The sequence below is a fragment of the Capsicum annuum genome, chromosome 9 (genome assembly GCF_002878395.1).
Source record: "Capsicum annuum cultivar UCD-10X-F1 chromosome 9, UCD10Xv1.1, whole genome shotgun sequence".
Lineage (NCBI taxonomy): Eukaryota > Viridiplantae > Streptophyta > Magnoliopsida > Solanales > Solanaceae > Capsicum > Capsicum annuum.
The window spans coordinates 52,946,350-52,964,394 of NC_061119.1; the positions used below are offsets into that span (position 1 = coordinate 52,946,350).

The 18,045-nt window shown below is 35.7% G+C and overlaps 1 pseudogene; it reads left to right on the forward strand.

Annotated features, from left to right (window-relative positions):
- The first annotated feature begins 2,425 nt into the window (after positions 1 to 2,425).
- On the forward strand, positions 2,426 to 14,078 carry LOC107846665 (annotated as a pseudogene).
- The last annotated feature ends 3,967 nt before the right edge of the window (positions 14,079 to 18,045 follow it).

Below are 18,045 nucleotides of genomic sequence, written 5' to 3' on the forward strand. Positions count from 1 at the left end.
TCAGTTATACAGTTATCAGTATCTCATGTTATCAGTACTCAGACTCAGTAATCATGTTATCACAAATTTAGTTACAGTTACTATGTATTCATACATGTATTCTTATGTTTATGTTAGCCAGTTAGTTAGTATAGTTCATGCATGTGAATCCTTTGCATTCAGCCTACCTCATATGCATACCAGTATATTCAAAAGTACTAACATATTTTTTCTATGGTGTTTTATACCATAGGTTCAGAAGCACGAGCTCGAAAGCATCAGTAGCATTCCAGTCTTAGCAGTCAGAGTTAGCAGTGAGTCCTCATCCTTTGAGGACATAACCATTACTTTATTATCTTATTAATTAATTTATTTTAGTAATTAGATTTAGTTGGGGACATGTCCCATCAACTCCTTGTTCAGATAGTTTAAAGGTTTTTAGACTAGCATATTTAGACAGTTATTTCAGTTGTCTTGGGTATTTCATACTTCCTCCAAATGTTATGTTTTATCAGTTATGTTACAGTTTTGAACCTTACGACCTTACAACCTTTATTTCTGTATTTATACAGTATATTATGTAGTGTTCAGGTATAAATATCAGTCATGGGTTAGCTTTTGGTCCTTCAGGGTCATGAGCACCGTGTAGTATTCTGGGTACCAGATTTGGGGCATTACAGTTCTTTCTAGCTTTCACCAGCTAACCTATCTTCAAGAATTATATCCCCATGCAATGCTGGAATCATCCGTTCTACTTCTCCTGCTTAGCATTCAGATGTTGGGTTTAATGTTTAGATTGAAGTAGTTAGCTTCCATCTTTCCGGAAGGCTCCATTTCATGGATGTCATTTCATACTTTGACGTATTTATGGATATTGGTTTTGGCTATTGTTAGGGGCATGTCCCAACTGGATTTTGGTATTCTTTTGGGTAGAGGCTTTATGGTACTGCTATGGTTTGGTATGGGCAAGATCGGTATTGGAGTTAGCCTTAGCATTGGTATTGGTATTGGGGCTAATACTGGTTGATGATATTATTGGTTGTTCCATCCTCTTTTATTTTGGGGATTAATCATATTATGTTTTAGAACTTATTTGATTATGGTTGGATCTATGATTTGGTTTGGTTTGGTATGGATGTACAGTTGGTAGAGGATGGTCGAACTCAGTTGGGTTGGTCTCAGTAATAGATCTATCACAAAGTTTGTAATTTAGTTAGTTGCACTATCTTGTTATATGTTCAAAATTCATCCAACTCAAGGCAGACGGCTGGAGGTTGGGTTGGGTAACAGGCCGGTCTCCGATCCTGATCGGACTATGGATCTGTATTATGATAGCCCCAAGTTGGGTCATGTCAAGTTGGTATCAGAGATTTAGGTTTATAATCAATTAGTAGTCCATAAAACTCTGTCAAGTAGAATTTCAAAGGGGGTGTAGTGCGCCACACTCATAAAAAAGAGGATACAAGGCATTTAGGAATATGTCACTTTCTTGATATTCTATTTTCATGTTTGGAGTCTAAGTCCTGTAATTCTTATCTAGTCCTTAGTTGTTCACTTTTTAGATCATGCCTCGATGATCTAGAACACAAAAAAACTCTTCAGTCCTATCTGGGGATAATATTGATGGGTACGTCCTATGTCTGGAGTTCATCTTTAATCTCAGGGTCCTATTTCTGATTGTTCTAGAGTTCCTCCAGTTACTACTAGTCCTCCTTAGTTTAAGGTAACTAATTCAGAATTTCGCCAATCTATTCATACTATTGCTTAGTTAGTTACTGCTCAGGCTGAGTGGGATTTATCTGGTGGGTTATCTATTGAGGCCATAAGGGTTGGCTAATTTATGAAATTGAATCCTGCAACTTTTATGGATATGAAGGTGGAGGAGGATCCTCAGGGTTTCTTGGATGAAATAAAGAAGATATTTAGGGTGATGCAGGCCACAAGTATGGAAGGTGTAAACTTTGCAGCTTATTATCTCAAGGATGTTGTGTACCAATCGTACAAATAGTGGGATAGGCATAGAAGTGATGTAGAGGAGTTGTCCTTATGGGATGCCTTTTTTAGTAATTTTCTAGATTGTTTCTTTTCTCAATAGCTAAGATAATCAAAGATAGAGGTATTTGTGAATCTTAAGCAAGGGACAGTGTCTATCAAGGAATATGCCTTAAAATTTCATCAGCTATCAAGGTATTCTCCTGATTTGGTGGCTGACATAAGAGTGAGGATGAGAAATTTCACTTCTGGGCTATCTCAGGATTTGATATTGGAAAGCTAAACTACTTTACTGATAAAGGATATAGACATTTTAAGGTTAGTTATCCACATACAGTAGGTGAAGGATGAGAAGAGAAAATAGGCAGAATTAGGGGATAGGCAGGGTAAGAGGAGCAAATTTTTTGACCAACTAGGTTCTCAATCATAGAGCGGTTAGGATGGAGGTAAATGGATGAAAAAGAAGCGGGGAAGTTCTGGTTCATTCTCTACTGCTAGTGCTACTTACCTGAGGAAATCGGTGATAGACATCAGCAAAGAGGTAATAATTTTTAGGCGTGAGTGGGGATCAGTCGACTTCTTTATGCCCTTATTGCTGGTTATGAGGTCATCTTTATCGAGTTTATTATGATGAAAAAAGGGACAAGTGTTTTAAATATGGACAGCCAGGTCATATGCTCAAGAATTATTCGAGTAGTAATGGTGTTTTGGGAGAGGTCAAAGCTCCGATTGCTTCATCTTCTACTCCTACACCTAGTGGTATGGCTTTAGGGTCTGCTCCTTCTTCTGGTACTGGCACTGGATTGAATAGGTTGTATGCTCTTGCATCTCGATGGGAATCTAAGGCATCATCTGATTCCATCACTAGTATGTTATAACTCTTTTCTCGTGACGTGTATTGTCTGCTTGATATGGGGTCCACTCTTTCTTATGTGACCCTATTTTTGGCTATTTGTATTGGTTTGGATCCTGAAGTTGTTTTGGATCCTTTTTTTATTTCTACCTCGATAGGTGACTCGATTATTGCTAAGAGAGTCTATAGGTGGATGTGGTATCTATTGGTGGTAAGCAGACTTTAGGGGATTTGTTTGAACTGGATATGGTGGATTTTGATGTTATTCTGGGAATAGATTAATTACACTCTTGTTACGCATCCTTAGATTATTGGACCCGTAAGGTTGCCTTTAGCTTTCTTGGTGACCTGGTTATAGAGTAGGAGGGTGGTTCCCTACCTTCTAGAGGGAGGTTTATTTCTTATCCTAGAGCTCGAAAGTTAATCTCTAAAGATTGCCTTTATCACTTGGTCTAGGTTAAAGATTCTAACTCGGAAGGTCCTTCTTTCTAGTCAGTCCCTGTGGTTAATGAGTTTTCTGAGGTCTTTTAGGATGATCTTCCTGATGTTCCTCCGAACAGGGAAATAGAGTTTGGTATTTATTTGGTTTCGTACACTTGTTCGATATCTATTCCTCCTTATAGAATAGCTCCAAATGAGTTGAGGGAACTCAAGAAGCAACTTAAGGATTTCTGGATAAGGGGTTTATTCTTCCTAGTGTACCCTTGTAGGATGCACCAGTGTTGTTCGTGTGTAAGAACCCTTCAGATATGCTTTGACTATCGACAGTTGAATAAGGTAATGATTAAGAACAAGTATCTTTTTCCAAGGATAGATGACTTGTTTGATCAGTTGCAAGGTGCTAAGTTCTTTTCTAAGATAAATCTTCGGTCTGGGTATCATCAGCTTAAGATTAGGGAGGAGGATATCCCTAAGATAGCTTTTCGTACTCGGTATGGGCACTTTGAATTCTTAGTGATGTGATTTGGTTTGACTAATGCCCCAACGATATTTATGGACTTGATGAATAGGGTTTTTCAGGCAGTTCTTGGATCTCTTTGTCTTTGTATTTATTGATGAAATTTTGGTTTATTCCAATAGTGAGGTGGAAAATGCAAATCACCTCCGTGTGATATTACAGACCTTGAAGGAACAGCAGTTGTATGCCAAGTTCTCCAACTGTGTTTTTTGGTTGAACGCTTTGACTTTTCTTGGTCATATTATTTCTAGCAAGGGAATCATGGTTGATCCTCAAAAGATGGACTAGACCCCAACTCCAATCAATATTCGGAGCTTCTTAGGTTTGGCTGGGTATTATTGGCGGTTTATGGAAAGCTTTTCCATGATAGTTGCTCTTTGTCTAAGTTAACTTGGAAAAAGGTGAAGTTTTCTTAGTCGGATGTTTGTCAGGGGAATTTTGAGAAGTTGAAAGATAAGCTAACTTCGGCTCTGATCTTGACATTGCCTAGGGGCAGTGAGGGGTTTATGGTTTATTGTGATGCATCTAGGGTGGGACTTGGTTGTGTTTTGATACAACATGGGAAGGTGATTGCCTATGCTTCCAGGCATTTGAAGGTACATGAGAGGAATTATCCTACTCATGATTTGGAGTTATTGGTGGTGATTTTTTCTTTGAAAATCTAGTGCATTATCTGTATGAAGTGCACGTAGACATCTCTTTTTTTATCATAAGAGTCTATAGTATATATTCACTCAGAAGGAGCTAAATCTCACGCAAAAGAGATGGTTAGAGCTTTTCAAAGACTATGATATAAGTTTTCCCTATCACCCAGGTAAGACTAACATGTTTGATGATGCTCTTAGCAGGTTATCTATGGGAAGTTTGTGTAATACCCCAAGAAATTTTTCATTGAAATTTTGTGCGTAAACGTGTTGAGCTCTATATTTTAGAATGAATTATAAATTTTTCGTACGGAATGTCTTAGATTATGACTCACCATTGCGTAGAGTATCGAATAATCTTTCCAATGATATGTGGATCATTCAAAATGGACACTCGAGCGACGAATTATGAACATTCCGATAGAACTGTGAATAGTAGTGAACAGTAAAACGTGCAGGAAAAAGTACTGAGGCCTGGCGTATTTTTGGTCCAACTTTAAACGATCATAACTCCTTGTACATAATGATCTAGGTAATCTACTATATATCAACGGAAAGTTGTGCGAGTTCCCGTTCCAATGAAATTTTTTTCATCCAATTTGTCTATCGAAGCAAAAAGTTATGGTCGATCTACTTCAGCCTATCAAAAGTAAATTTTTGGGTCAACTTCAAACGATCATAACTCCTCGTACACAATGATCTGGGTGAGATACTATATATCAACGGAAAGATATGAAGTCATCTTTCTAATGAAATTGGTTTCATCTAATTTGGATATCAGAGTAAAACATTATGGTTGATCCATTTCAGACTATCAAAACAGTCTACCAAAGGACAGATTCGAGAATTATTTGATTTTTAGCGGCGTTTAGGTCATTTTCCCTCACCCAAACTCCATCCAAACCCTATATTAAAGCCTATTAGAAGTATTATATGTTATATTTCATCAAATTACCTCAAAAAGAAAACCCTAAGCTCCTACATCCAACTTAAGAACCTCCAAAGTTCACCATTAATTATGCAAATTTATTCAAGATTCTAAGTTCCTAGTTCAAGAACTCCAAGAACCATATTCAAAGGCACGATTAACATCTCAAAAATGAGTATCGATCTAAAGTTCATCATTCAAGGTATGTGGGGTTTTTTAACAACAACTCTCTTTCGTTCTTGTGCCCAAAAGTAATTTTCTTTACAAAGGCATGATTTTTATTTGATTTTTATGAATTTGAAGCATGAACCCATATCTTATGATGATTATTATGAAATCTTGATGTTTATGATTTTGAAAGATGAATTTACATGTGTGGTGATATAAAGCATGAATCTTGAACGATATTTATAATGATTTTGATATTTGGGACGTGAATCCCCATTGGAAATTGTGTTTTTTAGAAAGTGTGTGTTATAAGCATGTTGATGTTGAATATTTGAGATATTTTGAATGATTTGAGCTTTTGGTCTTAATGGAATTATTTTGAACTCGAGTGTGAAGGAAATCCACAACGTGGTTGATTTTGATAGATGGAAAGCTTGATGACTCCCGATGTATATTTATATATTACTAAAATTGTTTTGTTGTGGATTGTCTTTGAAATGATCTGAGCTAAGTCCGCGAGAAATCTTTAGCACCGAGTGGGAGGTATAAAGAGACCTTACTTCCCTAGAACTACTTGCCCCTGTAGGAGTGAGCCTGAGGTTGATTTATATAGTGTCACTAGTTTGTGTGGATTTGATATCAATAGTCCTACTCCGATGGCAAGGATCGGATGGCTCTCCCCAACGTGGGTTGTACGTTGGACTCCATGTAGCTCACATGGTTTATGTCGGTTATAGGATCTCCCAATGTGTATGTGTTTCCTTGTGTCTATGGTGAATGGTGAAGTGATTTGAAAGTGGAATTGTGAAAGTTATTCTTTCGAAAGATTTAAATGATATTTACATTATGAGAATTGATATTCTTGATGAACTAAAAGTGATTGACAAATTATATGATGACTCACATGTGTTATTGTACTTATTTCATCCTCTCATGATTATGATGATTTTCTTTGGGCTATGTGAGTCTTTCATACATCCTGCATATTTCTTATAAATATTTATGATGATGATGTTTATACAACTGCGTACACCCCCATATACTCGGTTCCTTTCCATGGTACTGACCCACATCTTCGGATGTGGGCTATATTTTCTCAGAATATAGGTTTAGGTGCTCAGTTCCAGGTTCGACAGTGATTCTTCGGGCATGCTATTCTACATCCTCTATTATGGTGAGTCCTCAAGTTCCGAGGACGTGATGTCTGATGTTGGTTTCAGGGAATTATTTACATTTAATAACTGAGTATGAGTCAGTTGGGGCATGTCTCAGTGGCTCACTGCTTTTATTGATTTTCTTAGAGGCTTGTCAGATTAGTATAGATGTTGGGATTTAACTAATAAGTCATATTTTGTTATCTTTCTGAAATTCTTTTATTCTTGGATGATGATTACTCTGTTGATATTTGAGGGTTACTTATGGAAACCCCATTTATTTGTGTTGAACTGAATGAAAATGGATCAAAGGATTAGCTTGGGGCTACTCGTAGCCTCAAGCACTGTGTGACGCTCTGGGACCCATGTTCTAGGGTGTTATAGTTTGGCTCATATGGAGGAAGGAAAATGAAAACTATTGAAAGATATTCACCGCCTGGCTTATCTTGGAATCGTCTTTTAGACTTTGAGAATGATGAGGTGATAGTACAGGAAGTGGTTTAGTCATCTCTTGGTGCAGAGATTAAGGAAAAGCAAGTGCTAGATCCTATCTTGATGAAAATCAAGATTAATGTGGGTATGCAGAAGGTAATAGTGTTTAAGATCTATAGCGATGGTACTTTATGGTACCATGGGAGGTTGTGCATTCCTGATGTCAATGGGTTGTGACAAAGGATCTTGGCTGAGGCACATGAATCACGCTATGTTGTACATCCCGACTTGATGAAGATATATCATGATCTCAAGGAGATGTATTGGTGGAATGGTATGAAAAGGACGTGGCTGATTTACTAGCCAAGTGCTTGGTGTGTCAACAAGTTAAAGTTAACCAAATGAGATCTGGTGGGTTGTATCAAGAGATTGTTTTCCCCAAATAAAAATGGGAGGTAATCAATATGGATTTCGTTACTAGTCTTCCTCGGTCTCGGAATTAATATAATTTAATTTGGGTCATCGTGGACAGAATGACAAAGTCTTCTCACTTCTTCCTAGTGAGGACTACCTTTTCGGTGAAGGATTATGCAAATTTATATTTTCAGGAGATTGTGAAGTTGTATAGGGTACCTATTTTGATTATCTCTTATCATCGTATGTAGTTTTCATCTCTATTCTGGCAGTCTTTTCAGAAGGGATTGGGTACTAAGGTGAGTTCGAGTATTACTTTTCATCCTCAGATGAATGGGCAAGCCGAAAGGACTATTCAGACATTGGAGGATACGCATTGGGCATGTGTGGCTGATTATGGTGGCAATTAGGTTGAGCATCTAGCTTTGGTAGAGTTTACTTACAATAATAGTTATCATTCTAGTATTAGTATGGCCCCTTTTGAGGCATTATATGGTAGGAGGTATAGATCTCCTATTGGTCGGTTCAAGCTTCGTTAGGCAGATATGTTTGGTCCGAATTTGATCTATTAGGCTATAGAAAAGGTGAAGGTTATTCGTGATCGGCTTAAGGCTTCCCAAAGATTCCAAAAGTCCTATGAAAATGTAAGGCATAGAGACTTAGAGTTTGAGGTTTGGGATAAGGTGTTCCTCAAGGTATCTCTCATGAAGGGAGTAATGCAGTTTGGCAAAATAGGAAAGCTCGGTCCCTGGTATATTGGTCCTTATGTGGTTTTACAAAGGATAGGAAATGTTGCTTATGAATTGGAGTTGTCTCTTAGTTTGAAATCCATTCATCCGATATTTCATGTCTCCATGTTGAGAAAGAGTCTTGGTGATCCTTCTTCGATTGTTCCTTTGGAGGGGTTGGGTATCTCAGACTCTCTCTCTTATGAAGAGGTCCCAGTTGAGATCTTGGATAGGCAGATTCGTTGGTTGCGAACCAAGGATGTGACTTTAGTTAAGGTTCTGTGGCGGATCCATAAGAAAGACATGAAGTCCAAGTATCTGCATCTATTTTCTGCTCCTAGGATTCATGTAAAAGGTATGTGTCTTCAACACATCTTTATTTTCTAAGTTTGTTAAAGGAAAGATTAATATCTTTGCCTCTTTGTTTTCAAACTTTGTTAAATCTTGAAAATATATTTAATAATGCAAATGACTCGTGCGTGTGATTACCCTTACCATGTCTGTTATTCAGGGACAAATATTCCTAGTGGGGAGACTGAAACACCCTGGCTTCTGGACCTTAGAAAATTTTCTTGATTTCTTGTTTCTGGGAAAGATATGACTTAGGGGAATGATTCGTACACTTGGGTACGGGTGGTATGGTCCAGTCATGTGCTAACCAGTATTGGATAGTGGAATGGATGTAGTTACTAGAATGGGTACGATTTGGGTGGTATGAGTCTTATAGTTGGGTATGGGTTGTTTAGCTACTTCACGGTTAGGGCTGGTATAGTATATATATTCTCTTTCACAATTTGTCCACCATTTTTTAGACTTGGAGCTTCGGTTTTTAGTATTTTAGGGTGATTTCATCTATTTTCAAGCCTGGATAAGCTCAAAATTTCTATTTCAATTATTATTCTTTGATTCCTGTCATTTAAAGCTTGTTAAAACTTGATTTCAAATGTGAAATTTGGGGATTTTGGCCTGGAGGGCCTAAATTAGTATTTCTTTGATTCAAACCCTAATTTCAGCCTGGTTTCACTTGAATTTTCTCGTATGGGTTCCTTTGATCATGGGTAATATATTTTTGAACTAAAATTCAAATTTTACCTTTTCAAGAAAAACTTGTCTCTGGGGTTCATTTTGACCGCGATTGGGAAATAGAAAATTTGGGAATTGCTGGCTTTGGTTTAACACATAGATTCTATATTTGTATCTTCTGGGTTATTCTAAGTCCATTCGTGAGGGGAAGGCTTTATGTTAAAGGTTTTTGGACTAGGTTGTCTTCATTCGAGGTGGATTATGGCTTAACATTCTTCAAACTGGGTTGGGTAGTTAATATTGATATAAAAACATGCTATGCATATGGGAACTAATCATAGAAATGGATTTATTATTGTTTTGTTCCCGTGTGGGCCCTACATTGTTGTTATTTTGTGGTTTTGAGACATTATTTGCTATCTGTGACTATGTGAGATCTTTTATGGTGTTATTGTCCTAGTATCTGTGTTATTGATTGTTTTCTTCTTAGTGAAAATTGTCTAAGTTAAAATTTATGTGGTATCAATGGCATATTATAGTATATGTTACTCTATTGGTACATGGATTATGTTGGATCATGGATGGTTGGCTTATTGAATGGATTTTTTGCTCACATGCTCGGTATATTGGTTGGAATTGGAAATTCTCATTCTAGTTGGTTGTGAGCATTACATCTTCATATCATATACATTCATGAAACATTAGTACCACTATGAAAATACTGGCTTTTTGACAAAAAATGTGACATCTTTGTAATTGGTTGTTATCTTCTTGGTGGAAATTGTCTAAATTGAAATTTATGTGGTATCAATGGGATATTATGGTATATCTTACTCTATTGGTACATGGATTATGTTGGATCATGGATGGTTATCTTGTTGAGTGGACTTTTTTCTCACGTACTAGGTATATTGGTTGGAATAGTAAATCACTACAAAAAATGGGTCTAATCACGAAATTTTATTTGCGGGGTTTATTATTAACCTCTGTAAAATTATATAAAATGCAGGCATGTCGCTAAAATTTGTAGATTTGCATGGGTTTTAACCCCTACTATCCATCGAAAAAAATAGCACGTACTTTTTCCTCCTTTTTACATCCAAAATAATATTTTCTCTGATTTTTTAAATTTTCCCCAAAAATAATACATTGAAGAAGCTCCTCTCTCTCTTGTTTTTTGGAGGCCAGCCGCTTAGCACCTCCGGCCATTGCTACTCCAACCTCTCAGCTGCTACCACAGCCAGGTAATTGGTGCTCTCCTTTTTTTAATTTCTCCCAAAACAAACCATCTCTCTCTTATTTTTTCCATCGGTCAACTTTAGCACCTCCATCGGTCATTTCTACTCTGGTGTCTTACCTTTACCACCTCCGGCCGGCCATTTCTACTCTGATCAGGTAATTTCTTCTCTCCTTAACCTCAATTTTGTGTTTCAGCTTTAGCGATTGACAACCAGATAAGGTAATTGCTCGGTGTTTTGAACTCTTCTTCTACCAATTTCGCTCTCTCATAAGAAATTAGCTTTATATGGAAATTTCTTTGACTAGTCTAAGAATGGGAGATTTTCTATATCATGCCTTGGAGATGAATTATTCAGTAATCTGGTGTTTGTAATGTTTTTTCCTCACATTTGTTCTGATATTATGTTATGATGCTTAATTTTCTATTAGTTTTGCTAGTTAGATTAGAAGTGTGGCACTGACTAACAAATTCTATTTTTGCATTCTTCATTTTTATAAGCATAACTTGAGCCTTGCTTTATAGTTGGTGATTATGTGAAATGGGTGAAGAAGAAGTCGTTACCGGATGTAATAGAGAACTTGAAATTAGAGAGTTCTTTTTCATTTTTATAGGTATCGAATTTGAATACTTGTGAAAAAATAATGATAAGTATTATAAATTGATGAATTTAGATGATGCTGAGTTACCTCCATTGAGTTTTTTGATTGAAATAGCTAGAGGGCTTAAACGACCTACGAAATTGTATCTGTTTATTACAATTTGGTTAGGGTTAATAGGATGGTGAATAGGTATCTTGTCATTGATATTAACTATTTCCCTGGTTATGCTAAGATGCCGAATTATGAGAGTGTGATGACAGACTTTTTCTAGGATGTATTAACTAAGAATGATGATGATAAGGGTGGGTTTGAGAGTTTACAGAAGGGTTATTGTGAAAAGGAGGTTAGGATGTTAGTTGGGAAATCTTGTGTAGCCTTTGCTTTTATTGGAACAATATTTGTTTTGGGAAGATGAAGAGCTTCTTTTACTTTTTACTAAAGAAATGGGAACACACTGCTGTTTTGAGAGTTTGAGAATGGCCCTTTTCTTTGTTCAACTCATGTTGTTGATATTGTGGGATGGATAATGAAAGTGAATGCTCATTATGGTTTCTCTACTTCGACTGGTGTTTTAGCTATTAATTACCTTGACAGGTTTCTTTCTAGCTTTCAGTATCAGCATGATAAACCTTGGATGATTCAGCTTGCTATTGTTACTTGTCTTTCTTTAGCTGCTAAAGTTAAAGAAACCCATGTTCCCCTTTTTCTTGATTTCCAAGTACCATTCTTTTTTCTTTCTGATTTCTTGATTTACAAATTTCGTTGGATTTTTTTGTTAGTTGGTTGATTTATTAAAAAAGTTCTTAGTACTTTCTTGATTTAGAAAATGTGATGATTGATTATTAGGTGGAAGATATAAAATATGTGTTTGAGGCAAAGAGCATACAGAGAATGGAGCTTCTAGTGCTGTCTTCGTTAAAATGGAGGATGAATCCAGGAACCCCACTGTCATTTCTTGATCGTATAATAAGAAGGCTTGGGCTAAAGAACAATGTTCACTGGGAATTTCTAAGAAGATGTGAAAGTCTTATTCTCTCTCTGGTAAATTTTTTTTTTACCAAAGATTAGATTTTCGATGATAACAAGAAAAAAATGTAACATAAGATACCCCTTTTGATTCCTTTGATGTTTTTTTTTATTCTAATAATACAGATTGGAGATTTGTATATTATATGCCTGCTGTATTATGCTTCACGTTATTCATCAAGTTAAGCCTTGTAATGCTATTGACTACCAAAATCAGCTTCTTGGGGTTCTCAATAGTAGCAAGGTTAGTCTAAATTCAATTCTTTCTTTGCTATTTTCTTCATATTGTTTTTGTTCTTATTGTTTCATATTATTTGTTACACTTGTTCGGTTCCTTTGTCTATGTTTTTTTCCTTCTCAAACATCATAGCAGAGTAAATACACCTATGAACTTCCTAATTTTCCATTTGTGTAATGACCCACTACTGCTTTGGACTATTTTTCTTGAGCCGGGGGTCTATAAAAAATATTCTCTTTTCTTCATGGTAGGGATAAGATTTACATGTACGTTGTACCCTCCCCAAACCCAACTTTGTGGGATTATGGTGTTGTTGTATAATGACTCACTAGTCAAAAATCACCTAAATCCTTTTGAACTTTGGAACAGCTAAGTTAACGTAATATGTAATGCAACCTTAACACAGCTAAAAAAACAACACCATGAGTATCAAGAAAATGTAAAGAAAGAAGCAAGTGATGGAAGGAAAAAATGAAAGAACCTTTATGTCATTAGAGTTTAGGTTCTTGTTTCACCCCCATCACTCTTCCACTCCTTAGAGTAGCCATTGTTTCAGCAATTATAATTTCTGGTGCTTGATCTTTTCTTATCTACATCTCTGCCCGGCCATTTTTTTTCTGTGGAGTTCACAAGGAGCCAAATATCCCTAAACACACTCTTTTTTGTCTTGCTTTTTTCAAAGCTCAAATTATCTCCTTTTTCTTGTCTCGCTCAGGCAAAATAGCAGTTTAAACTAATGAGACAAAGGGTACAAGAGTAATTCAAACTTTACAGTACTAAACTTAGCAAAAAGAGACTCTCTGCGAAGCAAGAATTCTCTGTTACACGTGTTTCATTGCTATTGATTTTCCTTCCCTTTTGTTTCCAAAATTATATGAGACATTTTTCAAAAACATTTGCCATTAATGTGGTATTTGACAGTAAAATATTGTCGTACAGATGAAAAAGATTAAATACGATGGAGACATTAATAAAATGGTTTTTATCAGTGGTTTGTCTTAAGCTCCTAGTGAATTTGCATAACATCATACTAAAGATCTTAATTTTCTAGAGATTATTATAGGGGAGAGGAATGATGGCAATAAAAGCAATATTAGAAATAGGCAGTCAAATAACTCATTCCTTTCTAAAAGCTCTATTTTCACCCTATTTCTATACTAGAAGTAAAAGCATACACATGATCTGGGCATAGCTAGGTCTAGTTTGTTGATTGTTTCCATGTCTAAGTGAGGATAATGAGAATAATACCTCCATCTCAAAGAAGGTAGGCTAATGATTCATAATTCCACAACATATGAATTATTTTTCTAAGTTTCAGCTTTGTGAAAGTATCTAGTTTTGGTGCTTTCTCCTTACTGTTAATAGCTCACAACATAGTTTCTTAGGGACTATTTGGTGTTATGTTGCTGCTAATAGCTACTCCCTCTGTCTGAACTTACGTAACATATTTTTCTTTTATTTCGTACCAAAATATTTCCTTATTTTGAAACAATGTGGCAATAGAAGGAAACAAATGAATCATATAGACGATGTTTTTAGTTGTAAACAAATATAAATATTTTATAATAAGGGTTGACAGTTTATCTGATTAATTCTTATACTTTGCATTTTTATGTAGCCAAGTGATGCGGATAGAGAACCCATTTTATCCATGTATACAAGAAGATCACATGATGATAGTTATCCTAATGACAATCATTGATTTCGTTGCAAATTGTCTTGGATATTCAATTATGATGATGTAATTGTGTGGTCGTAGTGAATCTTAGACTATTGAAGGTCTTGTGTTTAATCTTGATTTTGGAGTCTAAAGATACTAGTTAATGTTTAAAATTTGGAGTTTGAAGATTCTAATGTTGAAAATTTAATTTTGAAGTTTCACGTTCAATTTATTTTTATATGCTTGTCAATTACAATGTTTAATTTGTCATGTTGTGTTAATGATATATGAATTGAATAAATATTGGATTGTAGGTTATACCTAATAGAACAAAATTTGAGCTAAAATTAGAATCTATAATTTGTTGTTGAAAATTGATGGGCCTCACTAAATTTAAAAAAAAATGGAGTTTTTAAATCGCCGCAATTTTTAATAAATATTTATTATAAAAAATTAAATTTAGAGTAATGGAGGTCGATCGCCGTAAAATAACCGCCGTAAACTAATTATGGCGGTAAAAAAAAACTGCCGCAAATTAATTGTGACGGCTCATATTGTGGGGATTTTGGGAATTGTCGGAATCAAAATGTGTGGGGGGTTTAGAACCCTTGCGAAGCTTAAAATTAATCCTCTCAATTTGACACATTTTTTGTAGTGAATTCTCATTCTTATTGGTTGTGGGCATTACATCATCATATCATCTACAATCATGAAACATTGGTACCATTATGAAAATATTGACTTTTCTGACAAAAAATGTAACAATTTTGTAATTGGTTGTTTTCTTTTTGGTGGAAATTGTCTAAGTTGAAATTTATGTGGTATCAATGGCATATTATGATATATCTTACTCTATTGGTACATAAATTATGTTGGATCATGGATGGTTGGCTTATTGAGTGGATTTTCACTCACGTGCTCGGTATATTGGTTAGAATTTAAAATTTTCATTCTAGTTGGTTGCAAACATTAAATCCTCATATCATATACATTAATGAAAATTGATACCACTATGAAAGTACTGACTTTTCTGATAAAAAACATGACATCTTTAAAAACCCTCTACGGATATATGTGCTAGAGAAGAGTTGCAGATATTGGATTGGTATTTGTTGTTGGATTATATATCGATTGATGAACCACTCATGGGTCCTACCTCAAGTCCACAGCTCGGAAGGTGTAGACGGAGGTTGTGCGACTCCCTCGTGCATCATTATCATTATCATCTTCATTACATTTCATACATTGTGTACATTCAGTGTTGTATTTTCGTGCTTGATTGGATGTCTATCTATTTATGCTTTTGTCTTGTACTTGTATTTAGTATATGTGTATATTTTAGCATTGTCAGTGGAGACGGCGTGGGCTACCATTTGGACATTTTCTAATTATAGGTGACCTGCCCATAGTGTATATTTTATATACTTTATTTTCTACACTACTCAGTCGGCCTATGATACATACTGAGTACAAGTAGACCATACACATTCCTACTATATCTTTTCGGTGTAAATCCAGATACGAGTGCACTGGACAATAGCTTATTCGGGTGGTATTTGAAGTAATTTTGAGGTAGCGGCCGATTTATACTTTCAGAGTTGATCTAATACCTCATCTTATGTATTTTATATCTTGAATTTGTATTAGAGATAAATTATGTTCCTTTTTGATTAACAATTGTATATTTTAACTTCGAGATGTACTTAATTGGTTCTTACATGGTGACACTGGATTTTGGGGAGATTTATGGTATCATTGTTATGTATTTTTTTGTTATTACTGTATATGTGTGCCTCAACTTCGTTTTAGAAGCCTTACCTTAGGTTTTGGTGTTGATTTTCTAATTTCATATCGGTAAGGGTGATAGGCTTACTTTCAAAGGCTTGCCGCGACAAGTTCAATCATGAATTTTAGTTTGTGGTTCGTGACATGATAAATATATATTGGTAGTGATGGCTACTTTAGCAACTAAATGACTGCTAAAGCTCCTAGTGTCGCTAAAACGGATAGGCTTTGGTTGGCAGGGTTCTGCTAAAGTAATCCAGGATTGCCAAAGCGGCTTCACCAGATGATACGGGTAAAACAAGCTCAAGACTATTCACAAGGAGCCAAGCTCAGGAGTTATAAAAACTCCAAGGCATGTTCATGAATATGGCCGTGTGTGAGCGTGTTATTAACCCATCTATGGGATTACACTTATTGAAGTATGAAAGGGCCTAAATTACACTATAAAGTCGCCCTTTGGACCAAGGGTGTCTTGGTCATTTTCCACTATTTTTGTAATATACTATATATAGAACATATTAGGGTTATTTTAAGCCTTAGTTCATTATTGATATTACACAAGAAGACTTGTAACATTTTGAAAAATTCTCTCTCTCTCTTGGGAAGTCCACCCGAAACTTGTAGCAAGTGTGGTGACACTTGTGTTGTTCTTTGGGTAAAAACTTGGGTTTTTGAGGTGTTTGAGTTCTTCTTGGGTCAAAGTAAGAGTTTGGTGTTTATATCTCTTAGTCTTAGGGTCCTTGTATTTGATACATATTAGGGTTCTTAGACTTTGGGATATTATATGTCAAACTAACTACCTATTTCCATTGTAATTTTGTTGTTGTTCTCTATTGATCTATTGAAAGTCGTGTGTAATGTTGCTTCTATCTTGTTGTTATTATCTTTTTTTCCTTGTCTTGTTGGTTGATTGGTATTATTTGGTATCAGAGCAAGGTTTGATTTTGTTTCAACAAAAACAATCTTGGGTTTGCTACTTAAAAAGATCTCACAAAACTTTGTGTTCTTGTTGTGCATCTTGGCCGAGACTCTAACCCTGGATCTAGAAATCTTTTTTGCTTGTTTTGACTGTTTCTAGTGTTAGTTTCTTCTTCACCAACACTAAAGGGGTCTAGATCTAAGTTTCAGCTTGTATCGTTGATGTTGTTGATGTGAACTTGGTCGTGTGTTATGACATTGTTGTTGTGGATTGGAGTTGGGCGGGTGGTTATTGTCGTTATTCTTGGTGGTTGTTGTTGTTCTTGATATTCTTCACCACTTTTCATATCTTGTTTAACATAAAATGAGTGATAGATCTAAAAAGGTGAAAAACAAAGGTGTAGTACTTGTTGGTGAAAAGACTTGCTCAAATCACTCAAAGACTTGACAACCACTTTTCAACCACCTTACATGTTTTAGGGACCATGTTTTGAGGAAGAAGCATAAGTAAAGTCAAGCCTTTGTGTTTGAATTTGAAAAAGGGCTCCAAGACTTATATTTCCCTCAATAACCAAATTCCTCTATTCCAAATTGTGAATTGATCAAAACATGAAATTGGAAAGTTAAAACTTGATAAAAACCACAACCAATAGTGGAATGCCACATCATCATTTACTGTACACATCATTAATTTTAAGCTCAAATTTTAGATTCTTAGTTTCATTTTCTTTTTCTTTAGTTGCATTTGTTGGTCCTAGTACTAATTAACAAGCTAGTAATAACCTACTAGGTTGTAGATTAGTCCTTGAATCTGTTGTTCGTGTCTACGTTCCTTGAGTGCTTTTATCTTTTTGATTTGTTGTAAATTTTGGTTCAAGTCCGACAAAATTTCCTTAAGTCTTTCAAACGAAAATCTATTCCGGATGAGAGTAGACTCATCCCTCGACTTCTCACAGGTTACTAGCCAGTTTACAACACTCGTGGAGCTAAGTGTTAGGAATCAAAGTGTGTGAGTGTGGTGAGGCTATTCTGAACTAATTTGTTTATTATTTTGTACGTATTCTTATAGGTACATTGCAATGGAAGGGTCCACTTAACAAACCGTGGAAAACAATACACTTATTACTATCATGGCATCTCTTGAGGCTATAACCTGAAACATGGAAAAGATGCAAACGTATATGACTTGATGAAGGGGGTATGTCATCGTTGAAAGGGGAAGTGTCAACAATGAGTGGGAGGTTGGAACAAGTGGATAGTCAAAGGAACTCCCCCCCTTCTACGCCTCAACACTACCATGTTTCTT